General features: G+C 37.7%; 1 long non-coding RNA gene across 1 annotated transcript; it reads right to left on the bottom strand.

Moving 5' to 3' along the window:
- Window positions 1-13200: 13200 nt before the first annotated feature.
- On the bottom strand, window positions 13201-13592 carry LOC126004521 (uncharacterized). Its single transcript, XR_007493851.1, has 2 exons — window positions 13473-13592; window positions 13201-13322 (listed from the first exon to the last, which is right to left on the bottom strand). It is a non-coding gene; the product is annotated as an uncharacterized LOC126004521 (long non-coding RNA).
- Window positions 13593-14189: the final 597 nt, after the last annotated feature.

The raw sequence follows: 14189 nt of genomic DNA, 5'->3' as shown, positions 1-14189 counted from the left end.
CTTGCAAGTGCTAGCCTATGACAGACTGTGGTTCGATCCCCCAGCATCTCATATGGTCCCCCCAAGCAAGGCCCTGAGCACCAATGGGTGTGGCCCCCAAAAAACAAAAAACAAAACAAAAACATAAAACAATTATTTCAATGGGGAAAAACTAAAAGCTTTTCCTCTAAGATCTAGCACAAGGTAAGTTTGCCCACTCTCACCACTTCTATTTAATATAATACTAGAATTACTTCCCATAGGAATTAGGCAAGAAAAATATCAAGGGCATCCAGATATGAAAGTAAATAGCCACTTTCTTGTTTATGAATCACATGTTATTATATCTAGAAAATGATAAGACTGTACAAAAATAATCTTGTAAAAACAATAAATTTGTATAGTGAAATGGAGGCTATAAAAATAATACACAAAAATCCATGGCTTTTCTACATATAAATAATGAAAAAGATATTTTAAAAAGTTCATTCACATTGTGCCTCAGAAAGTCAAGTATCTTAGAATCTAAATTTAACTTTAAGAGGTGAGATTATATGGGAGCTCAATTTTCAGTTTTTTGAGGAATTTCCATATTGTTTTCCAGAAAGGCTGGACTTGACAGTGTTCCCACCAGCAGTGAATGAGAGTTCCTTTCTCCCCAGATCCCCACCAGCACTGATTGTTCTTGTTCTTTGTGATGTGTGCCAGTCTCTGTGGCATGAGATGGTACCTCATTGCTGTTTTGATTTGCATCTCCCTGATGATTAGTGATGTGGAACATTTTTTTTTTTTATGTCTTTGGCCATTTGTACTACTTCTTTGATGAATTGTCTGTTCATTTCTTCTCCCCATTTTTTGATGTGGGTAGGTATTTTTCTTGTTCAGTTCTGCAAGTACCTTGTATATCTTAGATATTAGCACCTTATCTGTTGGGTATTGGGTGAATAGTTTCTCCCATTCTGTAGGTGGGCTTTGTATCCTAGTCACTATTTTTTTTTTTGATGTGCAGAAATTTTTCAGTTTAATGTCATTCCATTTGTTGATCTCTGTTCCATTTTTTTGGACAGTGTTGTTTTCTCCTTGAATATGCCTTTAGTATCAATGTCATGGAGTCTTTTACCTAATGTTTTTTTATATACCCTATGGTTCTGAGTCTCATATCAAGGTCATTAAGCCGTTTTTGAAATGACCTTTATGCATGGTGTTAGAGGTTTGAGATCTCTTTTTAGCATGTAGCTGTCTAGTTGTCACAACACCACTTGTTGAAAAGGCTTTCCTTCCTCCATTTTGCCTTTCTTGACCCTTTATCAAAAAATAACTGATTGTATGTCTAGGGAACATTTTAAAAATACTCTCCTAGGGATATACCCTAGAAACACAAAAACACAATACAAAATTGCTTTCTGCACCATTGCAGAAGCTCTATTTGCAATAGCCAGAATCTGAAAACAACCCAGATGCCTGACAACAGATGAGTGTCTAAAGAAACGGTGGCACAAATACACATATACACAATGGAATACTATGAAGCCATCAGAAAAATAAAGTCATGAGATTTTCCTATACATGGATGGACATGGAAACTATTATGCTGATTCAAGTAAGAGGGAGAGAGATGACACAGAATAGTCTCACTTATCTGTGGGATTTAAGAAAAATAAAAGACAGTATAGTAATAATACCCAAAAACAATAGAGATGAGGGCTGGAAGGACAAGCTCATGATATGACGTTTACCACAAAGAGTGGTGAATGTAGTAAGAAAAATAACTACACCGATAACTTTCATGACAGAGGTAGGAAGTGAGGGAAATAGAATGCCTGTCTCACAGTCAATGGGGTGGGGAAGGAGGAAGATGGGGAGCATTGATTATGGGAAGGTTTCACTGGGGTGTTTTTTTTGACTGAACCCCAACAACAAAAATGTTTGTAACCATGGTGCTTGAATAAAGAAATTATTTAAAATAATTAAAACAACAGGTGAGAGACATATACAAAGAAAACTACAAACACTGCTTCAAGAAATAAAAGAGGTCACAGGCAGACACATAACCTGTTCATAGGTTGGGAGCATCACATCATTAAAATGCTAATAATCTCCAAGGCATTGTATATATGTAATGTAATCCCTATAAGTATACCCATGACATTATACAAAGAAATAGATCAAACACTTCTGTAATTAATATAAACAATAATCCTCCACTAATAATAGCTAAAGAAATCTTTGGGGAAAAGACGGGAAGCATCACTTTCTCCAAGTTCAAACTGTACTATAAAGCAGTAGTCATTAAAACAACAAGGCATTAGAATAAAAACAAACACTCAGATCAATAGAATAGACTTCAATATTCTGAAATTGACTCTCAGGCACATGATTAATTAATCTTTGATAAAGGGGAAAGAATATGAAGTGGAGTATGCTTCGTCAACAAGTAATGTTGGGAAAACTGGTCAGCTACATGCAAAAAAAGTGAACTCATATATCTCTTTAATGACTTTCACAAAAGTTAAATCAAATTAAAAACTTAAATATCAGACCCAAAATCATAAGGTACATAAAGGAAAATGTAGGAAGAACACTCCATGATGTTGAAGCTAAAGGCACCTTTAAGGGTAAAATGCCAAACAAGTGAAAGCAAAGATAAACAAATATAACCATATTAATCTAAGACTTTAAAAGGTCTTATTAAACTAAGACCTTAAACACTTTAAAGGCAATGGTGACAAGGATACAAAGACTGCTCATGGAATGGAAGATACTATTCACTCAATACCTGTCTGATAGAGTTTAGCAAGAAAAAAAATAACACCATTCCAAAAAATGAGAAGAGATGAATAGACATTTCATCAAAGAATAAATATAGATTAGATGGTCAAAGGTATATGAAAAAATACTCCACATTACTAAAAATCAAGGAGATGCAAATAAAAATATAGTGAGATATCATCTCACACGACAGAGACTGGTACACATCAAAAACACAAGAACAAGTGCTGGTGCTGATGTGGGGAGAAAAAATTTTCATTTACTGATGGTGGGAAATAAACTGGTCTATCCTTTTGGGAAAAATAAAGATATTCCTTAAAATACTAGAAATTGATATTAAATATAACCCAACAATACTGCTCCTAGTAATATACATTGGGAACCCAACAACATAATATAGAAAGCAGACCTTTGCACTCCTGTATTCATTGAAACACTATTCAGAATAACAAAAATCTGGAAATAACAGAAGATCTAAGAACAGATGAATAGATAAACTATGTTACATCTACACAATGTATACTATGCAGCTGTTAGGAAAAGTCATCATGAAATTTGCTTATACATGGATGGATATGGAGATTATTATGTTGAGCAAAATGAGTCAGAGGGAGAAGGATAGACATAGAATAATAGCACTCATTTGTGAGATGTTTTTAAAGATGGTATATCTAAAGACTAGATATGAGGGCCAGGAGGACCATTCCATTCCATAGTGGGAAGCTTGCCACAAATAGCAGGGGAGTTTAGTTTGGGCAGAGAAATGACCACTGTGACAGATGATAGTTGTAAATGATGACTCTAGACAAGAACAGGGTGCTGAAAGGAGATAAAGTGATATTCATGATGCCCCTTCAGTAATAATATTGCAAACTACAGTGTCTATGTCTAAAACAAAGAAAAGTAGAAAGAAAGAAAGAAAGAAAGAAAGAAAGAAAGAAAGAGAGAAAGAGAGAAAGAAAGAAAGAGGAAGAACGAGAAAGAAAGAGGAAGAACCAGAAAGAAAGAAAGAAAGAAAGAAAGAAAGAAAGAAAGAAAGAAAGAAAGAAAGAAAGAAAGAAAGAAAGAAAGAAAGAAAGAAAGAAAGAAAGGAAGGAAGGAAGGAAGGAAGGAAGGAAGGAAGGAAGGAAGGAAGGAAGGAGGGAGGGAGGGAGAGAAAGAGAGAAAGAAAGAAAGAAAGAAAGAAAGAAAGAAAGAAAGAAAGAAAGAAAGAAAGAAAGAAAGAAAGAAAGAAAGAAAGAAAGGAAGGAAGGAAGGAAGGAAGGAAGGAAGGAAGGAAGGAAGGAAGGAAGGAAGGAAGGAAGGAAGGAAGGAGGAAAGAAAGGAAGAAGGAAGGAAGGAAGGAGGGAGGGAGGGAAGGAAGGAAGGAAGAGACTGTCACAAAGGCAGGAAGTGGGAAGGGCAGGAGGGAAACTTGGTGGAAAATGTGCACTGGTGAAGAATATTGTACACTGTATGACTGAAACTCAATCTTGTACAACTTTGTAATTGTGAATCTAATGGTGATTCAAATGAATCATTTATTTATAAAAAATAAATTTAAATTAAAAAATAATAAAGTTGCAGGGCCAGATAGTATGGAGATAGGGCGTTTGCCTAGCCTGCAGAAGGACAGTGACAATCCCGAAGTCCCACATGATCCCCCAAGCGTGCCAGGATTGATTTCTGAATGTAGAGCCAGGAGGAACCCCTGAGCGCTGCTGGGTGTGACCCCCAAAATAAAAAAAATAATTAAGTTGCTCAGGCATTCAATGTTCTAATACCAATCCCATCATCAGTGTGACATTTCTTCCCATTATTGTCCCAGATTTTCCTCCTATCCCCATGTTATTCCCATTGTCAGGCATAAAAAAATCATTTTAAATTGCTTTTTAAAACAAATTGGCAACTGAAATTACTAAAAATATTCAATAGAATAAAATGTGTGAAAATAATTAATCTCACAATTGGATTATTAATCATTGTTTACTGAGCTGTTTGTTGCTAGTTGAGCCTTCTTTGTTATTGTGTAGTTGTTGTTTATTGAGCTTAGTCGACTTCTATGTTACTTTCCCATCTAATTTGTTGTGCTCCTACCTAGCTGTTAGTATTGTGGAATTTGTCTGCCATAGAGACAGGCGAGGGTGGGAGAAAAACTGGGGACATTGGTGGTGGATGGGTATTGAACATTGTATGACTGAAACTCAACCAGGAACAACTTTTTAACTGTGTATCTCATGGTGATTCAACTAAAAAATTACTTTATTTAAAAAAGAATTATCTCATTAAAATAGGGGGATAATCTTAAAATAGGAGAATTTGAGATTGGGAGAGGATATTTTTTAACAGTTGTCAAATCACTGAAGTTTCTGAGGAAGAGAAGGCCAGAGAATACAATTGGAATGTTCAGTGGGATGGAGGATTTGGGATAATAACCTGAGCTTCTATCATGTACGGTTGGAGACTTTGTTTTCCTTCTAACCACTGGCCCTGATCAAGAAAAACTTAAGTGAGGGAAGAAAAACCTACATAAACCTGTTAAGCAAGTTAACATGGAAGAACTGGAGTACTGAGAAGAGAAAAGGAGTGTGTGGGAGTTGCCTGTCCAGTGAGTCACATGAGAAAATAATTGGGAAGGCTGTAGAAAACAATTCCTAACAAAATAATACTTCCTTAATCACCTATCCTCACGGAGTTGTTTTAAAATGCTTGTAGTTTGTTTTAATTTTCCTCAACGAAATTGTATCTGTAATTTTTATAAAAATAATTTAATTATTTCCTTTTTTTCTAGTCATACTTTCAGCTTTTATTTTAAAAATGTGAAATATACAAATAAAAAAAGCAGTATTTATTTTCATTACATAAAAGGAGACAATGTGTCTAGTATTTTATGTCATATTAATTTAATTGAAACTAAAGTACAATTTTGTACTTTATTGGTTTTTTTTTTTTTATTGTGGCCAAAGTGAATTACAAATCTTACACAGTGATATTTAAGGTACACAGTGACAATAAATGAGGGCCTTTCCACCGGCGGTGTATAATTTAATTATTTCTTAAACGGATCCTTCTCCCACTTGATTATAAACAACATGAGCATATATTCATCTCACTTACAGACATTGAAACATGTTCGGCAAATGTTGAAATACTTACACATTTGATAAGCAAAGAATCTATACTTTAAATCTGATTTAAATAGTAGTTTAACAAATTTTGTCAAGGATGTTTACAGTGGAAGAAGTTTTCGAGAGGGAAAGGCAGGGAGTCGTAGGGAATGTATGTGAACTCTACACACTAAAATCAGTTTTGCTGTGTACCTAAAACTACTCTAGAAAATAATGTTTCTTTTTTTTTAAATAATGTTTATTAAAATATTTTAAACTGGGGCCGGCGAGGTGGCACTAGAAGTAAGGTGTCTGCCTTGCAAGCGCTAGCCGAGGAAGGACCATGGTTCGATCCTCTGGCGTCCCATATGGTCCCCCCAAGCCAGGGTCAATTTCTTTTTTTTTTTTTTTTTTTTGTTTTGTTTTGTTTTGTTTTTGGGCCACACCCGGTGACGCTCAGGGGTTACTCCTGGCTATGCACTCAGAAGTCGCTCCTGGCTTGGGGGACCATATGGGACGCCGGGGGATCGAACCGTGGTCAGTCCGAGGCTAGCGCAGGCAAGGCAGGCACCTTACCTTTAGCACCACCGCCTAGCCAGGAGTAACCCCTGGGCATCAAATGAGTGTGGCCCGAAAAACCAAAAAAAAATATTTTAAACTATTATAAAAATTTCCAAATATTTACAGAATTAGACAATAATGGATGCTGTAATGAATGGATTTTCAGTCTTAAATGTGAATAACATTTTAGTGGCTGAGCTGACTAGTAAAATCACTTCCTATAAAATAGACTTCTTATTTCAAGATTAACATAAAAAATAGTAGAAATGAATGTTTCTTTTTTTTAAAAGAATGAGTCTTCACATTTTATACGTTGTAGTTCCTATATGAGATTTGTTTATTTCATAGTGATCTGATTTTACTGAAAGAGTGTATATGTGTGGGCCACTTTACTCTGACAGTTTGGTGTCAAAACATTGATTAGTCCCCTCAATTTAAAATGTGAAAGAACATTTAAAATTGACGTCTAACCCCTAATCCATTTTCAGTGATCACTCATCCTTACACATCAGCACTTTTAAACAAAAGTAGACACACACACACACACACACACACACACACACACACACACTTTGAAAATAGAATGACAATGAGGTTTACCAAAAGAAACACTTTGTATGTTGAATGCACTCAGCTCTTGAATGTGAAATCATGTTTTGTCACAATCTAAGTGTAGGTATGAATACCCATATCATAAATTTGTCAAGAGAGTTTGAGAAATTATGAGTGCAAAAAAAGCACTTCAAAGAAAGAGTAGCTTGATAAAGAAAAATTAAAAGAATAGGAAGGAAACAAGCCAAACAAAAAAGAAGAAAAAATGCCTGCACGCACAAAAAGCAGTAAATGAAAAATATTAATATCTAGCAAATATTAATAATATCATTTCTAATCTCTTCTCTCTTTAGCTCTGCCTACATTGAAATGTTGAAATGCATATATTGCATTGTCCTTTATGGAGAAAAACATGCTTTTCAATTGTTTTAAAGTCATTACCCTCAGGGAGAATGCACTTTCCATTTCTTCTTATTGGCTGATATGATTTCCATCTTTCAACTGCTCTTTTGTGTCTTTGGGTTCATTCATTCTTGGTAGGTTTCATATCCTTTATTGATTTGGGCATATATGTATTGGGCAACTTCTTGCACTTAGCACTAGAGCTGAGCAAATATGAAACCACATGATTCTTTCTATTTTTCCTTCCTTACAGGGATGATCCTCTAGTTCCCTTTTATTATTTTTACTTTTGTTATCATTTTACCCTTTATTACTTAAATGTTTCTAATTGCTTTTATAATTTAGGGTACATGGTTACTCTAGTGTTACCATATATCTTCTGATGTATGAAGTTAGTTACTACGTTTTTCCCTCCACCAAACTTCTCAATATCCTCCACCTCTAGTCAGAGTGATAGCATAGCAGTAGGGTGTTTGGTTTGGATGCTGCCAACTTGGGATGGACCCAGGCTTGATCCCTAGCATCTCATATGGCCCCCAAGCTTGCCAGGACAATTTCTGAGCCCAGAGACAGGACTAACCCCTGAGCACCACCAGGTGTGGTCCAATAATTAAAATATATATATATATATATATATATATATATATATATATCCTCTATCACTGTACCAATAAGAGTTTTAGTTCTCTTCTCCCTTCCCCCATTCTCCCTACACTACCCTGTAATCTTAGTTTTGTAATCCAAGGCCAAGGCTTTTTCATCTTTCGATACTGACTATTCCCTTGCTTTATTTCTTTCATAACAACAAGTGAATAAGATCATCTGGTATTTGTCCTTCTCCCTCTAACTTATTTCACTTAAGAAGATCATGGTCTTTTTATGTTCTTATCACACTGAAATAAGCAACATTAGTTTGTTTGAACCAAAGGCAGGGGGTGGTAAAAAGATAATATTCAATATATGTGGCTCACATTTTGGGTACCTCATTACTGATAAAAAAAAAACTCAGAATGACATGGGCTCTTATATTCCTCACACAATATCAACTTTGAATGCCTACTATCTGCCAGGCACTGTGGCATACAATGCAGGGAACACCAAGGAAGCCTAAGCATCAGGGAACATAATGAAGATGTGATAGTGCATGGGACAATGTTGGTGAGAAATTGAAATAAGTATAGGTAAAAAATATCAGTGCCAGGGCGAAACCTAAGGAAATTTCCTGACGTTTCACAGGTATGAAAGAACAACAGACCATGTTGGGTAACTAAAAAAAATCTGTCACCCATTCATTCAATAAAATAAGTTATGAGTGCTATTACATGTCAGGCATGAAGTTAGATATTAAAAACAATGGATAAGAGGCCAGGAAGCTAAGATAGTGGTCAGTTTATGCTGTGCATGTTCAAGACCATGGTTTAGTCTCAGAACTGTATGGCATAGCTCTGGATGCCCTGACAATGTAACCCAAGTGGCTCCCTAAACACTGTCAGTTATAGTCCTGTGGCCCATGGTACCATAGAGACTTAGCAGTCTTGCATCCATATACTCTAACTTTCCATTTGTCCTAGTTGATCATCTATCATCAAGAGTGGCCCTAAAATACACTGAGTACAACTTGGAAGTTTGTTCCCTGAAGGAAAAAAGAACAAGAGAAAAATGAGCCAAAATTAAGAAATACTTTATAGAGGATAAAGAAAGGTAAATAAACACCCTATATCTTTCATTCACCCATTCTCTCTTGCTCACTCTCTCTGTTTCTTTTAGACACTGTGGTTTGTACTATAGCTAATGAAGGGATACCATGCACATCATTTTGTCTTTGTTTAACACTCAGTTCTTGTCTAAAGTGATCAGTTCCAACTATCATTGTCATAGTGGACTGTTTTTTATCCTAACTGCACTGTTCCACTATTTGTGGCAAGCTTCCTACCAAGGACTGATTTTCATGACTCTCATATCTATTGTCTCTAGATGGATACTCTCCATATCCATCCATGTATAAGCAAATTTTATGAAAAATTTCATTTTTCCTAATAGCTGTGTAGTATTTCATTGTGTACAGCCATTTCTTTATCCACTCATCTGCTCCTGGGTACTTGGATTGTTTCCAGATTCTGGCTATTGTAAATAGTGCTGCGTGTATAGGAGTACATAAGGCTTTTCTGCATTGTGTTTTTAGATTCTTAGGGTATATCCCTAAAAGTGTTATTGCTGGATAATGAAGCTCAAGATCTAGTTTTTTGAGGAATATCCACATTATTTTTCAAAAAGGCAGGAACAATTGACATTCGCATCAGCAGTGAATGAGGGTCCCTTTGTCCTCACATCCACACTAGTTGTTCTTGTTCTTTAAATGTGGGCCAATCTCTGTGGTGTGAGATAATATCTCATTATTGTTTTGATTTGCCTCTTCCTTCCCTGGAATCAAGGAAAATTTCTGAGGGACACACCAGAGGAAGTATTCCAAAAAGAAGGCATTTGCTAGGCAGTTGTAGAGAACATCGGAGGAAAGAATTTGAGGCAGTTTGTAGGATATGGCTGGAAGAGAGCAAGAAGAGTACTGTGCTAGAGTAAGAAATAAGTCTGTGAAGGATTTTCAAGACTGGAGCTGAGAGGGAAATGTCAGAGTATAGCAAGCACTCATAGTACCAAGTGGATAACTGAACCCAGAGACATGATGGGGAAAGTCAGAAGGAGGTTCATGAAGAAATAAGGATTCAAATCTTTGTTTTTTGGGGTCTTACTTGGAAGTGTCTTGGGCTTAATCCTGGCTTTGCACTTAGAGATTACTCCAGGAGGGGCTCAAAAAATATATGTGGTGCTGGGGACCAAGTCTAGCAATGCAGAGTGGTAGGCCAATGATTTACTCAGTACAGTATTGTTTTTGGCCCAGATATTAAAATCTTAAGTAATTAGTGACATGTAAGAATTGAAACTAGAAAGCTAGAGCATGGAATTAGGAACAAAAAACAGCATTACTTAGGAAAATGTACCCTGTTTGAATTTTTGAAGGTGCAAATAATGGATGAAAGAAATTCCAGAAAAAGAAAGTGGTTAAGCAAATATCAGAGAGCTTGTTCTTCTTTTTCACCTCTCTCTCATTCTCTTCTGCTTAACTTGGACTACTGTACTAATTGATATGGTGATTAACCCACACTGTCCATTTCTTTCTCTTTTTCCAAGTATAAGTTTTGTATTGGGAGATACTTAAAGTTAGAAGATAAAGACTTGCTTTTAGGTACTATAAGGCTTTATGAGTAAAATGGCACTGAAGATCTAGTGTAGAATAATCAGTGGGCCCAGTACCTCCTTCTAAGCCAACATACACACAGACATACAGACACACACACACACACACACACACACACACACACAAATCTTCTAACCTGTAATGGGGGTTGGGAGGACCAAAAGGAACAATTGTGTTTTATCTTTCTGAGTTTGGAATTCAGAAATAAAACCAGACCATTGGAGAGCAGAATGTTGGCTTTATTTATTGATAAAGCTGACTTGACTTGAGCAGTGTGGCTTGACCTGAAGCCAAATGGGTTTCCTGAAATCTCCCCCTCCCCCTATCTTTGCTTATCAAGCAGAACTGTAGTTTTGCTCCTGCAGAGTAAAGCCTGCTGGCCTAGGGCAGATGAAAATGCCAGTGTCCAATGCACAAGCCAGCTTCAAAAGAACATAGAGAAAAAGCTTCTTTTTTCCCATGGAAAAAGTCTGGAGTTTCTCCACATATTTCTCTTTGGGGGAGTGGTATGAAGTTTTCCTTCAAATAGAAAGTGAAAATCAGGGAAGTATTATTGACCCCTTTCCCACCACATGCATGAATAGTGCTTTCTTTGCCTTGTAGAGTTTTTTTTTCTACCATTTGACTAAACACTTATTTACTTCTAAGTGGGACAGTACTAAACATTTTCAACTTGCTTAAGGTAGGAACTTGTTTTTATCTCTCCCTCTCCCACCTATAGATAGAGAGAAAGGAAGGAAGCAGAGACTGGATCGATGAAGACTTAAGGGTGCACCCACTGGGCCAGTGAGTATGCAAAGCCTGTGGGGTCTAACTTCCATTCTGGACACCATGAACTGATGGTGACACTGACTGGCTCTGCACCTTCTGCCTGGGTCCAGTTGACCCTATGTCTCTGCCCCAACAGATGGGAGTCAAGCTTTTAGCTGCAGGCTCTGGGACTAATCTTGAAAAGCAGGGCTCCTGGTCTACTCTTAGGTCACCTGTTGCCTAGATTTAGTCCCAGCAAAATAATTGTTTTGCATTAATTCTATCTGTTCCATTTAGCCATTCTGAAGATTGAGTTGTGTGCCTGAAATTTTGGCTCTTATAGCAAAATCCTTGTATGTGGCTTTCTGTGCCATCTCTCTGTGCTGATTCTTATTCCTAACAGCCTGGTATTCCCACCCTCTTTTCCTTCCTTCTTCCTTGGCTCACCCTACTTGATGAGTTTTTTTTTTTCCCCATGACCATTTGCACTAGAGACAGCAAGTCTGACTGATTTTGGAGTCTCCATTTTCTGGTTCTGATATGCAGAGGCTGATTCCTTGGAGCAAAAACACGTATATCAACACACACCTGAACCAGGGCTGTCATTTGAAGTCCTCACCTGGAAAGGTTGCATTTCATTCCTAGTCGAGGGGCAAGGCCATTACTCAGGAGTGTGACTGAAATTCCATTGGTGGGACTTCATAGAGGCACAGAGTAAGAAATGGCTGTCAGTTTTCTGTCCCAAGCCCTACAATTCCACTTTGTGATGACATTGAGGCTGTGGAGGTTTTGGAACCCCTGAGACCACATACCATTGAAGAAGAAGCTGAAAACATTCCTCGGCTCTCAGCACATGACTCTTCCTCAGAGCCAATTTGCAAGCCACATAAGATATGATCTCATCAGTCTGCAGTTGAAGTTGCTAATCTTTTTTTCAACATCGCAGAGTCATCAGTGAAGATGATAAATGATGATAAATCTTTAGCTAAAACCCCTCAGGAAAATGCACAGACACTCAGAACATCCACTGTCCAGGTGGCAAAACTCTGCCCCCATGTAAGCTAACATCTTTCTTCCAAATTTCCACAACAGCTATTGTGCAGCATAATAATTTTTATCTTCTTGACCTTCATTACTTTGGGGCTCTTCTCAAATGCCAAAATCCTTGAAGGAACACGATGTTCCAGTGTCTTGGGGGTCCAAAGGAATGTGTTCTAAGTGAAAAAAGGATTTTCACAGAGTGCATTCCAGAGATGACTGAGGAAAATCAAGGTCCTGTTAAAGTGTAGCTTCTCCAGATGGCCACCTGGAGGAAGGTAGGAACCTGTCCTAGAAGGCTCTTTAATAATCAACACCTTTCTGGAGCAAAGTTCACAGGGAAGCTATGATGTGCTAACTTCTTCTTCTTTTTTTTTTTTTTTGTGGTTTTTGGGTCACACCCGGCAGTGCTCAGGGGTTATTCCTGGCTCCATGCTATCTCTCCGGCCCCAAGTGTGCTAACTTCTTGGGAATTTTTTGTTTCCTTGATTTTTGAGCTATACTCAGCTATGCTCAGGAGCTACTTTCAACTCAGTGCCTAGGGCCTATTCCAAGGGTGTTTAGGTGTTACTCCAGTAGTGCTCCAGGCACTGGGCTTCCAGCATGCAAAGCATCCCTTCTACCATAAGCAGTTGGAGCTGGCTCTCTAGCCCCTGGTTTGTTCATTATCTGTTAATTCTATGAGGGCAATTCACAATTGGAGGGACTGGTATGGTAGTTGTGGTGTTGGAACACTGCCTGAGACTCAGACTGAGTAACAACATTCTAAATAGGCACCTAATTAAAAATTAAAGCACAGACACACACAACAAACTTTATCACTCTCAGAGATGCTTCAAGTAGTTATTTTTCTTGCTTCCTGTTCCAAAACAGAGTCCTCTCCACTATAGCTTTGTTTCTCGGACAACACACATTAACCACGTTACCAGGATCTACAGCAGAGGGAGGCACATTTTGAGTATTGTATCTGTGCGATAATGCAATGATAAAGGCCTTTTCCCTTTAGGCCTGTCCTCCCAATAACCTAGAATCCTTACTTTATCATGAGATAAACATCAGATTTCAGAAGGAGGGTATCTTACTAAGCCCCTGATCTGCCATCTTTCAAAATGTCCGTGTTATTTAAGGCTCTATCACAGCCTGCAGGAGTGTCAAAGATAGGACAACTAAAGGTCAGGTGGGATCCTGGAAGGAAAGAGAACCTGAGGTAAAAACCAAATCTAAATAATCTTATTAGTTAATAATAATGCATCAGGGTGGTGTCATTGAATGTCATGTAAAACATTAAAATCTTTGATTTCCTCTCTACCAGACCAAAGCCTGATCAGGTACCAGACCTGGATTGAATCCTGGATGAATCCAGTTACTGGATTCATGCATCTTGACATTTGATGTCGTCAATGACGAGATGACATCAATGTGACATCATCTTGTCATTGATGAAAAGGCACCATATGTTGGCACTGCAAAATACAATGGTAAACAAGACTGTACTGGGGACACCCAGGCTGTCAGACAAGAACACAGAATCCCCATTGTTCTCCTCTGGGAAATATAGGAGCCTTGCAGTACATTTTTCATTGGGGACAGGAACCTTTTAATCCAGGGTTCATTGGGTTACTTATATCATCATTTTACTGGGCCATACCACACAGGCAAATGTGTCTGTTATAGCAGGTACCTGGGCTCGGCCACGACTTCCCTACCTTACACAGCCACAGGCAGGATGTCCCCCATCCTATCTGTAGCTAAGAGGCGATGTTTGTCTTCTCAGACCTCAGTACTAAGTAGATGTTCCC

Source organism: Suncus etruscus, chromosome 1 (assembly GCF_024139225.1).
Source record: "Suncus etruscus isolate mSunEtr1 chromosome 1, mSunEtr1.pri.cur, whole genome shotgun sequence".
NCBI lineage: Eukaryota > Metazoa > Chordata > Mammalia > Eulipotyphla > Soricidae > Suncus > Suncus etruscus.
Note: the sequence above shows the minus strand (reverse complement) of the source record. Positions and strands in the feature narration are given on the sequence as shown.